We start from the raw sequence: 12373 nt of genomic DNA, 5'->3' as shown, positions 1-12373 counted from the left end.
AACGAAACATGCATGACATATTTACTGCTTTCCCTCCTGGAATGATCTCTGCAGTATTAATAATGGTCATCAGGGCTGTCAACTCTCATGCATTGGCGTGCAGCGTGAGTCTCATGCACTGGGTCACTTTCTCGGGTCTCACGCAGTCGCAGGTAGTATAATCTCACGCCTAGCCCTAGGTAATAAATCTCACACAAAAAGCTGGAAAATGAGTAAAACCTCACACATCAAAGTAATATGTTGTCCCTACCCCCCAATCAGCTGCCCAATCAATTTTAATTTACGCTTGAGCTTTACGATGCCTAAAATCTTGATAAAACCCTTGATTTCAATGTGCCAGTAGCTTTTGGTTACAGAACATTGAAATCAAGAATTTATCAAGATTTTAGGCCTCATAAACTAAAGCTTTAAGGCCCAAAATCTTGATAAAATTGAAATTGAGAATTAAATTGATTTTAATGTTCCATAGCTTTTATGCAAAGCTTTACGATGCCTGGAATCTCGACAAAATCCTTCATTTCAATGTGCCGTAGCTTTTAGGGATCATTGAAATTGAGAATTTTATTGAGATTTTAGGCCTTGTAAAGCTTTACTAGGCCTAAAATCTTGATAAAATTGAGAATTATTGCATTACCCGTAGCTTTTATGCAAAGCTTTACGATGCCCAAAATCATGAAAAAATCATTGATTTCAATGTGCTGTAGCTTTTACGAACATTGAAATCAAGAATTTTAATCAGGATTTTAGGCATCGTAACTCTCGATAAAATTGAAATTGAGAATTTTAATTGATTTTAATGTTCCATAGCTTTTATGCAAAGCTTTACGATGCCTGAAATCTTGATAAAATCCTTCATTTCAATGTGCAGTAGCTTTTATGGAACATTGAAATTGAGAATTTTATTGAGATTTTAGGCCTTGTAAAGCTTTACTAAAATAAAATTGAAATTGAGAATTATAATTGATTTCAATTACCCGTAGCTTTTACGCAAAGCTTTACGATGCCTAAAATCTTGAAAAAATCATTGATTTCAATGTGCCGTAGCTTGTGCGGATATGGTTACGTCAACATGCACCGCACTGTGATAAATTATTAATTCTGTTCCAGGGTGTCACAAATATATAGGAACCAAGGGACTTAAAGATGAACATGATGAGAATTTTGAAATCTGTTTTGGGAGTGTCAGCTGCCAAGATATGATGAGACAAAGGTGTTTCTAGCTGCAGTACGACGGCAACTTTCGCATACGACCGTTAAAAGGTCACATTTTACCGGTAAGGACTTTGGTGGACGACATTTGCCCCCCGAGGGTATGAGGAATGATATTTTTTCCGCTGATTTTTAAACAACTTTTGACAGTTCATTACAGAAAATAAAAATCATCAATCGACTGTTAATACGTAAAAATTACATGGATGTTGACTTTGTTTAACTTTTGATACCAAATTTACAAATCTGAAATGCCATCATCGCCGGAAGTCATTTTGATGTGTTCACTGCTTGGGTCACGGTAAGTAATGTTCTCGTCATGTTTACATTATTCAAGAGGTGTGAATTTGCCGTATAAAACAAAATAACAGTTAGAGAATAATAAAACATAAAACTATAATATGTTAATTTTATGTTGAGGTGAAATTTGTGAGCGGCGGACTCTTTTATTTGCAATAAATTGGAATTATAATCGAGGCTCCATGCGGACCTTCATCGACATCGGTCAACGTAAAGGTTGCGAATTCTGCGCCGTGTATGCACAGCGTACACTGAACTCCCCGACTGAACTACTCCCGGCGTACTATAAAAAATCGAGAAAAATCGGTAGAACAGTGCTGAACTAAAGTAAAGCTTTACTAAAATAAAATTGAAATTGAGAATTATAATTGATTTCAATTACCCGTAGCTTTTACGCAAAGCTTTACGATGCCTAAAATCTTGAAAAAATCATTGATTTCAATGTGCCGTAGCTTTTACGGAACATTGAAATCAAGAATTTTAATCAGGATTTTAGGCATCGTAAAGCTTTACCAGGCCTAAAATCTCGTCAAAATTGAAATTGAGAATTTTAAATTGATTTTAATGTTCCGTAGCTTTTATGCAAAGCTTTATGAAGCCTAAAATCTCAATAAAATCCTTCATTTCAATGTGTCGTAGCTTTTACGAAACATTAAAATTGAGAATTTTATCAAGATTTTAGGCCTCGTAAAGCTTTACTAGGCCTAAAATTCAATCAAATTGAAATTGAGAATTTTACTTGATTTTAATGTTCCGTAGCTTTTATGCAAAGCTTTACGATGCCTAAAATCCTGATAAAACCCTTGATTTCAATGTGCCGTTACTGCCGTAGCTTTTACAGAACATTGAAATCAAGTATTTTATCAAGATTTTAGGCCTTGTAAAGCTTTACCAGGCCTAAAATCTCGTCAAAATTGAAATTGAGAATTTTAAATTGATTTTAATGTTCCGTAGCTTTTATGCAAAGCTTTATGAAGCCTAAAATCTTGATAAAAACCTTGATTTCAATATTCCTTAACTTTTACGGAACATTGAAATGGAGAATTTTATTTGCTAAGCCCAAACTCTTGATATAAATTAAAAATTTTATATAGATTTTAGGCCTCATAAAGCTTTACGAGAAAAACATGTTTGTTCTTGTAAAATGTTTCTCCATTTTAAGATATTATTTCTTGAATTTCCTCAACTAGGTGATAGCAGTGATGTCAACTTAAAGTGAATTGTACAGTTGTAGGCTCAGCAACTGCTTTCAGGAGATGTTAGCTGTGTGGCTTCCAAATCAGAATGTATATTGATGAACTCAACAGTACAAAACGCTGGTATGTACAATGAGTAACTGCTTTATTGGGTGATAAAAGGATTAGGTCATATGGCTTAAAATGCTAATAAATGTATACCTCAATAAAATTGTCCAGAATGATTGATACCTCAAACAATGGTCCAGAATTAGTCATAGTTTTTGCAGCTACCTACTTACAGCTGGATTGTAGCTCTGCAAATCAACTACATGTACTATGTGAATTTTAAACTAATGTACCATATTCCAATAAGCGCCCACCCAGGGTATATTCAATTTGCTAAAGGGTACCATTAATGTTGAAGTGACAGATAGATGTTGATAGTGAAATAGCTGGAGGACTACACATCCGTGTAAACTTGCAATACATTTTCTCGAGCCAGAAAAGCTACAAGAACGCCTCAGGACCCTTTTATAACATAATGTAAATTCATCTCTAATAATCGCCCCTCACAAAAAATTAGGTAAACCAGGTAAAAAATAAGTGCCCACCCAAAATTACTTTGTTAAGCGCCCTGGGTGCTTATTGGAATGAATACGGTACTGGATAAATCAATTGAGAATCGTAAAAGAATTCAAATTTCTTGCCATCATTCCTTTTCACAACTGCAATCCCAGATTATTACAGAGCCCCGAATAATCTTGTGGCCGACATACTATCCTTAACTTGGTAACTCGGGGCCCATCTTGGTAACTTGGGGCACAGACTTAGTAACTTGGGGCCCACATGATAGTAACTTCACTTGAAGCCCAGAGGTAGTATTTTAGTTTTTTAGTGCTCTGATTTTGAAGCGCAGGCCCTAATTTATTGTCGGGGCCCAAGCTATTAAGTCAGGCCCCAAGATATTTTTTTTCCATGTTATTTTTAATTGATATTTTGGTTTATTTCTTTACAGATGAATTTTGAACTTCTACTGGCCGAACCACCTGCAGCAATAAGCTAATAAAGCAAGAGACAGATTGAGATGATGATACAGTGATGATGATGCTCCAATCACCTGTGCCATATATCATGTCAGCAATTCAACTAAGTTCAAGCTGAATTAAACTTTGAGGGAAAATTATTGACAGAAAAAGACATCTTGTCAAAATGGCTGGTAGGGCTTACATGTAGGCCTACCTATCTATAGGCTTAGTGGACTAGCTGGTAGCCTAGCCATCACCTACTGTTAATTTGATATTTTACAACAGTGAAACTCGTAATTTAAAATTATGATAATATGTTTGTGGACTGCAATTAAGTCAAAAAATTAATACCGGACACAGTGGTAACTATGCAAGTTAAACAAAGGGCAAGTTTTAAGAAAGGTGAGTTAAAGAAAAGGCGAGTTACCACCCCCACAGAGATTAGGTTTTTTTGTCAATTACCCTACACAAAGTAAGCTAAAGGCGAAGTTACGACAAAGCTATCAAGTCCCATCGGTGAGTTACGACAAGGCCATTAAGTCCCACCGGCAAGTTACGACAACACCATCAAGTCCCACCGGCGAGTTATGACAACACTATCAAGTGATTCAAGTCCTGTTCACCAGTTGAGGTTCATGATTGAAAGAAAAAATCCACTTTACTCTTTATCAGATTGTAATCTTAACTCGCCAATGGGACTTGCTGTAAAAATCTTAACCCGCTGATAAGACTTGCCATAACTAATAACTTGCTGATGGGACTTGCCGTAAATTTTAATTTGCCGATTGGACTTGCCGTAACTTGTCTGCTGGACTTGGCATGAAATTCTTAACTCGCAGGCACGACTTGCAGTAAAAATCTTAACTCACCGGTGAGACTTGCCGTATTCTCAGCAGGGGTCACTCTTTAATCTCTGCAGGGGCAAGGGGTAACTTATCTAACTCGCCATTTTCTCTCGCTCTAGCTCGCCCATTTTTCACTCGCCATTAATTTTAAGGCCAAAAAGATAATTGTTTGTTTTTCCTTCACAGCTTTGAAAGAGGAGGTGTGGGCGGGCGGATTTAAAAAAAAAATTAAAAATTTGGAGTGTTCCTGGATATAGAGCCCGCCATTAGAAAGTAAAAATTATTACTCGGAATAAAAAGATTCTGAAACATGCATGGAACTTGCATGTAAAAAACAAACACAAATCTCTTCTCAAAACATACCTTTTCTCATGATGTTGCTTTTGTTTGTTTTGTTTTGTTTTGTTTTCTGTGTTTCTGCGCTTTGTATCCTCTGGCATTAGGCGCATTATAAATGCCGTGTTACTTACCTGTAATTTGACCCCTTTGTCTTAAAATTGTTTAAAAAAACCAATGAATCATGTTTGAGCCTGGTCACCTCCTTAACCATCCTGTCTGGCTTTTATCTGTTTTCCTTTTCAATGTTTTGTGTGAGTATTTTGAATAAAATTGGAATGATCACAGATCCTGGTCTGTGGAATGATGTAACTTCTGATCAGATCGTCATAAAGGGGCTACATTAGTTTTCCAACAAAGACAGTTTGGTTGCATTGTTAAATCAACATTACTGATGTCAATATAATTAGGGGCTGTCAGTTTGGAAGGGGAGTCATAAATTTTAAACTGGAGCTTGCAACTAAAGTGATATTAAAATTTGTCAAAATTTGGCAGTGGAATACAATCAAAATTTGTGCATGGTACACATGAATGTCCCCAATGAATGCTATAGATCTACTACTTTGTTTACCATATTTATAATGACAAGATTTTGAATACTGTGATTTGAAAAGAAAAATTAGTTCAAGGGATTCAGGTTAGGCGACGAAAAACAACACCTTGTTATACGGGCGGGCTGAACTTTCAAGTAGGGTCAGTCAGTCAGGTCTCTTTTTTTTTTTAAAATGACCCCATAAATCACCAAAATCTGTAATATTCTTCAATTCGTGGTTATACAAACAAAAAATTGTTCCTGATATTTTCAAAATTTGGGTCGGCATTCCTTTGTACAGGAAAATTTGTTTCCCAAACTGTGGAAAATTTGGGTCGATCAGGCCCATAGAACAGGGTTTTCTTTTTTCGTCGCCTTATCATAACATCCAAAAGTGATAATGTAGCTAGTTTGTGAAGCAGGTTCTTGTATGTGAAGCTTTAGGCAATAAAAAATGATTCCCAAAATGTGCTTATGATTTGAAGTTATGTTTTGTGTGTTTTTATTTTTGATAACATAATGGTGTAAAAACTACTTAGTTAGGGTTAAAGAAGCCATCCCATTTTGGTTCAGCATGTTCAAGTTCCTTAGGAATAGGTCAAGGTTGAGATTTTTGTCCATGTCAATTCTGTTCTGTCACATCAAAGTGAAGCATGTCAGTTCCTATGTTATGTGGAGTACTGGCCAGGCACTATGAAGTTTTGGATGAGAAAACAGACATTTTGATGATAAACAGCGAAAATGAAAATATTTTTTTTGGATGAGAAACAAATAATTTTTGTGGTGAGCTAAATTTACTGGGGATTATCAACTGTAGTGTCCCCAGTTTCAATGAGACAATAATAATAGACACACACTACGATGAGAAAATTTATCTCACCACAAATAGCAGTTTTTTCTTATCAAAAAAAAATAGAAAATTTAAATTCTTTTCATTTTGGCCATTTCTCATCAAAATATCTGTTTCTCATCATGACCTTCCTCGAGTTTCGGCACACTTAACACAAAAAACAAAAAAATTGAAAAAAAGGAAGTTATAGACCCCAAACTTACTTGTTATTCAAGGTTGGAAAGGGGAGAAATGCTGCTAAAAGCTCAGGCAGGAGATTTTTCAGCTGATCAGCTTTTTTGACTACCGTATCTTTGTTTCTCATCTTTTTTCAAGCAAAGCCACTCTCATGCATGAAAGCTGGATAAAGTCTACATTTTTTTAAAGTAATTAAAATTACTTTTGCTTCTATTGAACACCCAGGGACACATTGAATTAGTATGCATTGCTAGCATTTTTTTAGTACAATGTAGCAGTATTTCTCCAGTTTCCAACCTATAACAAGTAATTTAGGGTCTATAACTTGGAACTTGTTTTTTGAAGGGGGGTTCACCTGTTACTGGAATTTTGACTCGGGTAGGCCAAGGACGGACGGGCCCGAGAGTACCCGAGAATTGGTGAGAGCCTTAACACATTTTGAAGTCACTGGCATTGCTTTTGTATGTACGTTAAAAGTACTTGATGATAACAAAAAATCCTGATAATACAAACCCCAAAACCTGTGCCCCATAGATTCCGTGTTGAAGAGGTTCCACTTTACAAAGGTGCAGCAGTGGCAGCAGTTTTATGAAATAGGACCCTGGTTCACTAGGTAATCACCCCGGGGATAATCACAGGTCCAGGAGCCGCTTTTTCCAACTGTGTGGCTCCTGGTCCAGACCTGATTATTTCCAGGCTTGTAGGTGGGTGCTTATGGCATGGGCAATTAATGGAACAAATACGGTATATATAGGCCTACCCCACAGTATGTGTATAGTTGTATACTCAAAAATGGCTTGTTCCCCTGCTAATAATACTTCCTTTCTGTTGAGATGCAAATAATCTTACAGTAATACTGTAAATACAGTACTGTTTCCTATGCAGACCAGAACCAGGAGGGGCAGCCCTTCCATGCCCAAAATGTCCCATTTGCTCGTGTTGCGAGCGAAAAAATGGGAAGGTAAAAAAAGGTCCAAATTTTGGGGAAAAAAGTCACTTTTTCAAAATCTGCCGCCCTCCAGTCAAAATTTTGAAAAAAAAGGTCCACATTTTCAAAATCAGCCCCCCCCCCAAAAAAATCATGGTTAATAGGCAACTAATAAAAGAAACCCTGTTCTACGGGTGGACGAAGTAGGGTTGGTTGGTCGGCCTTTTTTTACCAAAATCTGTAAATAATTTGCAATTTGAGAAAATACAAAAAAAGATTTGTTCCTAAAATTTGGGTTGGCAGAGGAAAATTTATTTTCCAATTTGTTCAAAATCTGGGTCGGTTGGGCCCGCAGAACAGGGTTTTCTTTTTTTGTCCCCTTACTGGCCTGTTCCTATGCCTATGGCTGTGAGTTGTAGAATTGGAGTCTTGCATACTTGACTTGATTCACTTATTTGCGACTTGACACATTAATTGGACACAAAAAGCGCAGTGATTAATAAATAGTGCGCTACGCACAGGCCCAGCGCTTAGACGTTGATCCACAAGTCTCAACCTTTATAGGTTGTCGATGACCACTTCGGCCCATATCATTTCATAAACCATTTAACACAGGGACTTACAGCTCCCGGTTGCAGCTAAGAAGCACACACTAGACATTCCACAATTATCCTTCACAGCCAGGATCAGCTCCCCAAGTTTCGTATGGGTTTAATACAATGAGACAATTAGCAGTGAGTTCCTTGTCCATTGGAATTTCAAGCTAACCTAAAGTGTACTAACCACTGCCAGGGTTTGAAACCGCAACCTCTTGCACTAGTCTAACGCCTTATCGATTAACTTGACTGCTTCTGTCAAGCATTGTGTCAATTTATTATGAATGAATTGTGTCAATTTACGGGCCCGATGCATGGAATTTAATACTGGTGCGGTGCTCGCAATATACAATCCAATTCGAGTGCAGCGTCTAACGTCGTGGGGTCCGCTTAGGCCCCCTTGTCATTTTCAGTGAGCATGTTTTACTGATCGCAATATTGAATCATGCACTATAAAAGAAGTTAATTGTGTACATAAAGTTAATCGCGCACAGCATACACACGTACAAGGGCGGTTTGTCGGCACACTTGCGGTCACGCAATCGCTTAAAATTATTGACGCCACTACCGAACTTGGGAAGTGAATCCGTATAGTAAATTGCTGTGAACATACAAAGCGTGCACTTTGTTAACACCGCTACACCGCAGAAGTCATATACGCCTCGATCATCAATGGTTTACTTCCAGCAAAATATAAATAGGGAGTTTGTAAATCTAGCATGTCTAGGCCTAAGGCCGCACTAAACAATCATTGTGCGTCCGTGGAGTTGGACATGTTGGATGCATAAATTGTTCAGTGTGGCCTTATAGGGCTTAGGCCTAGATTTTTGACAAACTCCTAGTTTGCCAGCCCATAAATCATAATAGATCTGCCCAAGTGCCCAATACACTTTAAAAGAAAATTTAAATTATCACACCATGCAGTTTCAGTTCATGAATTTTCAGTAAGCTTATCGAGTGATGATCATTCACATGCCACAGACTGTGCAGAGAGGCATCAGCCCAGATCGTGTCCGAGCTTAGCTTTGGATCTCAATATCTTAATATCAAATAGGCCTAAGCTTATTATAAATGTTATACGGGCCAGGTAAAGAACCAGACCAGCAGCGACCGCCGCCAGCACAGTAAGACAACACCCGTGTCCGTGTCCTGGGCAGCTCTGGTCTGGGCCTGGCGAGCTCAATGACCAACCAGGCCGGGAATTTCCCGTCAGTCATAAAGATTATTAATTCCAACTTTGATTTCGAAATAGAAAATACGCCGATTATCGTCAGTGATTTGAAAAATATATAATTACAAGCATTTTATGTTAACGAATTCAAATTCATAAAAGAAAGGCAATATATTTAATTGTTTTAATAATTGAAGGTAATATTATTGATCATGGCTGATTGTGCGTGTACGCATTACGCACAGCTCAGAAAAAACAGCAAACTTAGGGTGTGAATTTGCCGTATAAAACAACCAATTTGTATAAGGTTAGGGATACAAATTTCATTTAGGAAGCGTCTAACACATGGGAAAATATCAACGGCGGCGAGCTCAGAAAAAGGTGTTTTGAAGGATTTTGTAAAACGCGTACGGTGAATGCGTAGTCAGAATTTTCAAATTTTACGGAGATTAAACCTTTTTTTCTCCATCAAGTGAAAACATTTGATTTGTTTCAGTATAATGGAACTTCTAATCATATGTTTATCTCTTTAAAAATATGTGAATTTGAATAAATCAAATTCTTTCATGGTAAAATAGCCAATGTTTTGGTGCGCGCTTCGCACGTAAAATACGGGCCCTTTAAATTTAAAAAATATGACGTCATTCAAAGGTCACGTACGGTAAAATAAACCGGAAGTAGATGAAGTTGCCGTCGTACTGAGCTGCAAAGGTGCAAATTGTCATGTTACGTTTCTTTCTTGATTTTAACACCCTCCATGCAGCTATGGCAAAAACAACACCTGAATATAGTAGTTTTGTAAGAAGCTTAAAATTGTGAATTTAAAGCATGTGCAAAGTTCATAATTGCTAAGCGTACAAATTTACTCACAAAAAAATGCTCCACTTTTCCTCATTTTGAGTGTGTCTTTTTAGTAATGTGATACTGATAATGGCTCTCATTGAGTTTAGTCAAGTAGAATTTTTGAACAAATCTAATAGCTTGAAATGCTTTCCAAAAGATGTCAAATTCTACCTGTGGACAATGGTAGAGAAAGAATTTACACACACTTTGAAGGGAAAGAATTTAAAACCACTTGCCAAAATAATAAGGAAACAAGGTTTGCTGTTTTTGACAGCCATGGATATTGGATGGGTGAACAGATTGCTGATGAGCACAGAGCCAAATGGCCATGTGATTAATCACATAATTGCATGTAGTTGGTTGAACAGGAAGGATTGGTTATGCTTTTGGATGAGTTTAATATTGGATGTTAATTTTTTAATCATCATATCACTATCACTTTGATCCGTAACCATATCATCATAGTTGATATTGTATCCTCATCGTTGTCGTCGTCATCATCATCATTAATATTATCATTTTTCTAAAGAACAGTTGCAACAACAAATCCTCTGTAGCATTCTCTTGTACACTAATGATTTTAATCAAAAGATTAGCTCCTCCTATTTCAGTACCTCAACAAATATCACAGACCCATGTTCCCAATATTTTCATATTTCTTTCTTGTTATTAGGAACATAATCTATCACAATTGCCTATATCTCCCGCTGGTACTGGCATTTCAAATTCAAGTCACTCTGAAAACCTCTAACCTCAAGTCATATTGTTAAATATTAAGCACGTACACACACATTTAGCTTAGTAATAAATTCATCAGTCGGCCATAAATTACTTGATTTAATCCTGCTAGTGGTAATGCCATACATATATTTATTATCTTCCTCATAGTTGTATGAAAATATTGAATGAATATTATAAAGCCTGTAAGCTTTGCCAGTCAGCCTATGCACACAGCTGTACTAATTCACAGATATCTCCCTGTAGTATTTACTACACATCATGTAAAATTACTATCATCACTTCACTTGAAAATAAACAGTTCAATCTGATAAGCTAGTCATTATTGAGCTATAATACAACAATACTAGGGTCCTGGCTTTACTACTGATGTTTAATATTCGAAGGAAGGAATGAGGAGGAAATGAAACTCCTGGACTGAACTGATACACAGGAACCTTAACATGGACCTCATCATACAGGGATAGCCTCAACAATTTCATTTTATTTTAATATCTTTTCCTTTCTTTACTTCCTTTCTTTCATCTGTTTGAACTCAACTAAACTAATGTCTGCAAAAAGGAAATATTATATATAAACACACAAAAAAATTAAGTTAGCCTATAAAAAACAACCTAAAATAATATTGAAATTAAAACTGAAATCACTAAATTCTTGACTTGTATTATCCTGCCACTTTGCAATAGCTATCTTGGGCTATGTGATTTTGAGTTATTTAAATTTCCAATTTCTCCTGATATCAAAAGGGCTTAAATTCATCCTGACTTAATACACAGATAAGCCTGCATGTCAAAATTTGCCAAATTACACATAGCTGAAAGGTGATGTGCCTGCCACAGATGATATTGGACTACATAGATCTGCAGACTCTCATGTGTAATGATAGGTTGTATACTGACTGAAAACTTTTTGAGAAGAACTCCAAAAAATACTAAGCTTTCATTCATTTGTTGCAAATTTGAACAAATTTTCCCATTTTTGCAAAATAATACTAATTAATATATTTTCAGGTCTTTTTTTCATTTAATTTTATATATACTTTGGGGGGTCAATTGTCACAATCTCAGCCCCACATCACCACCAACAAAAAATTAAATCCAAAATAAACTATCAAATATTGACAGAATGATATACTAAGCAGGTAATCTTCCCGTTTATGAAATCACAAACCAAGTAAAGCAACTGATATTGGCTTGTGGCATGGTTGCCTTTCTACATTATATCCTACATTATCATATGTCAGGAAAGGCTACAGTGCATAAATGATATGGGAGTATCTATGTGGAAAGCTTTGTTATTATACAGGACAGCAAGAAGACTGAGGCTATTTGACACACAAAATTGTGGCATCAATTGGGTTATTTTTGGTATACTGTAACATGGCAGAAGAAGTATGTAGAAGATAAATGGCTAAAGAGGATCTTTGGCTGAATGAATTATTATTTCATATTGAAATGAAAAGTATCTGTTACATGTAAATATATGATATAGAAGGTTATACCTTGTCTAGAAAGTGAGTGCATTTTCAGACATGGGCAATGGCCATAGAGACTTACATAAGGGCTTCCAAAATTGTTTTCCCATGACCCAAATTTTATAAGATAAATATGCCACAACTCACAGTGTAATACAAAATGCTGTTACT

At 36.4% G+C, this 12373-nt stretch overlaps 1 protein-coding gene and 1 long non-coding RNA gene across 2 annotated transcripts in view; one reads left to right on the top strand and one right to left on the bottom strand.

The window, feature by feature from the left end:
• Positions 1-12373, bottom strand: part of LOC140150530 (rabphilin-3A-like) — a 128866-nt gene that overhangs the window by 104654 nt on the left and 11839 nt on the right. The gene's annotated exons all lie outside the window — the stretch shown is intronic.
• On the top strand, positions 1407-3838 carry LOC140166738 (uncharacterized). The gene is made up of 3 exons (XR_011860897.1): positions 1407-1510; positions 2700-2828; positions 3703-3838. It is a non-coding gene; the product is annotated as an uncharacterized lncRNA (long non-coding RNA).

This window comes from Amphiura filiformis, chromosome 1 (assembly GCF_039555335.1).
Source record: "Amphiura filiformis chromosome 1, Afil_fr2py, whole genome shotgun sequence".
In the NCBI taxonomy this organism is placed as follows: domain Eukaryota; kingdom Metazoa; phylum Echinodermata; class Ophiuroidea; order Amphilepidida; family Amphiuridae; genus Amphiura; species Amphiura filiformis.
This window is presented reverse-complemented; position numbering and strand designations above follow the sequence as displayed.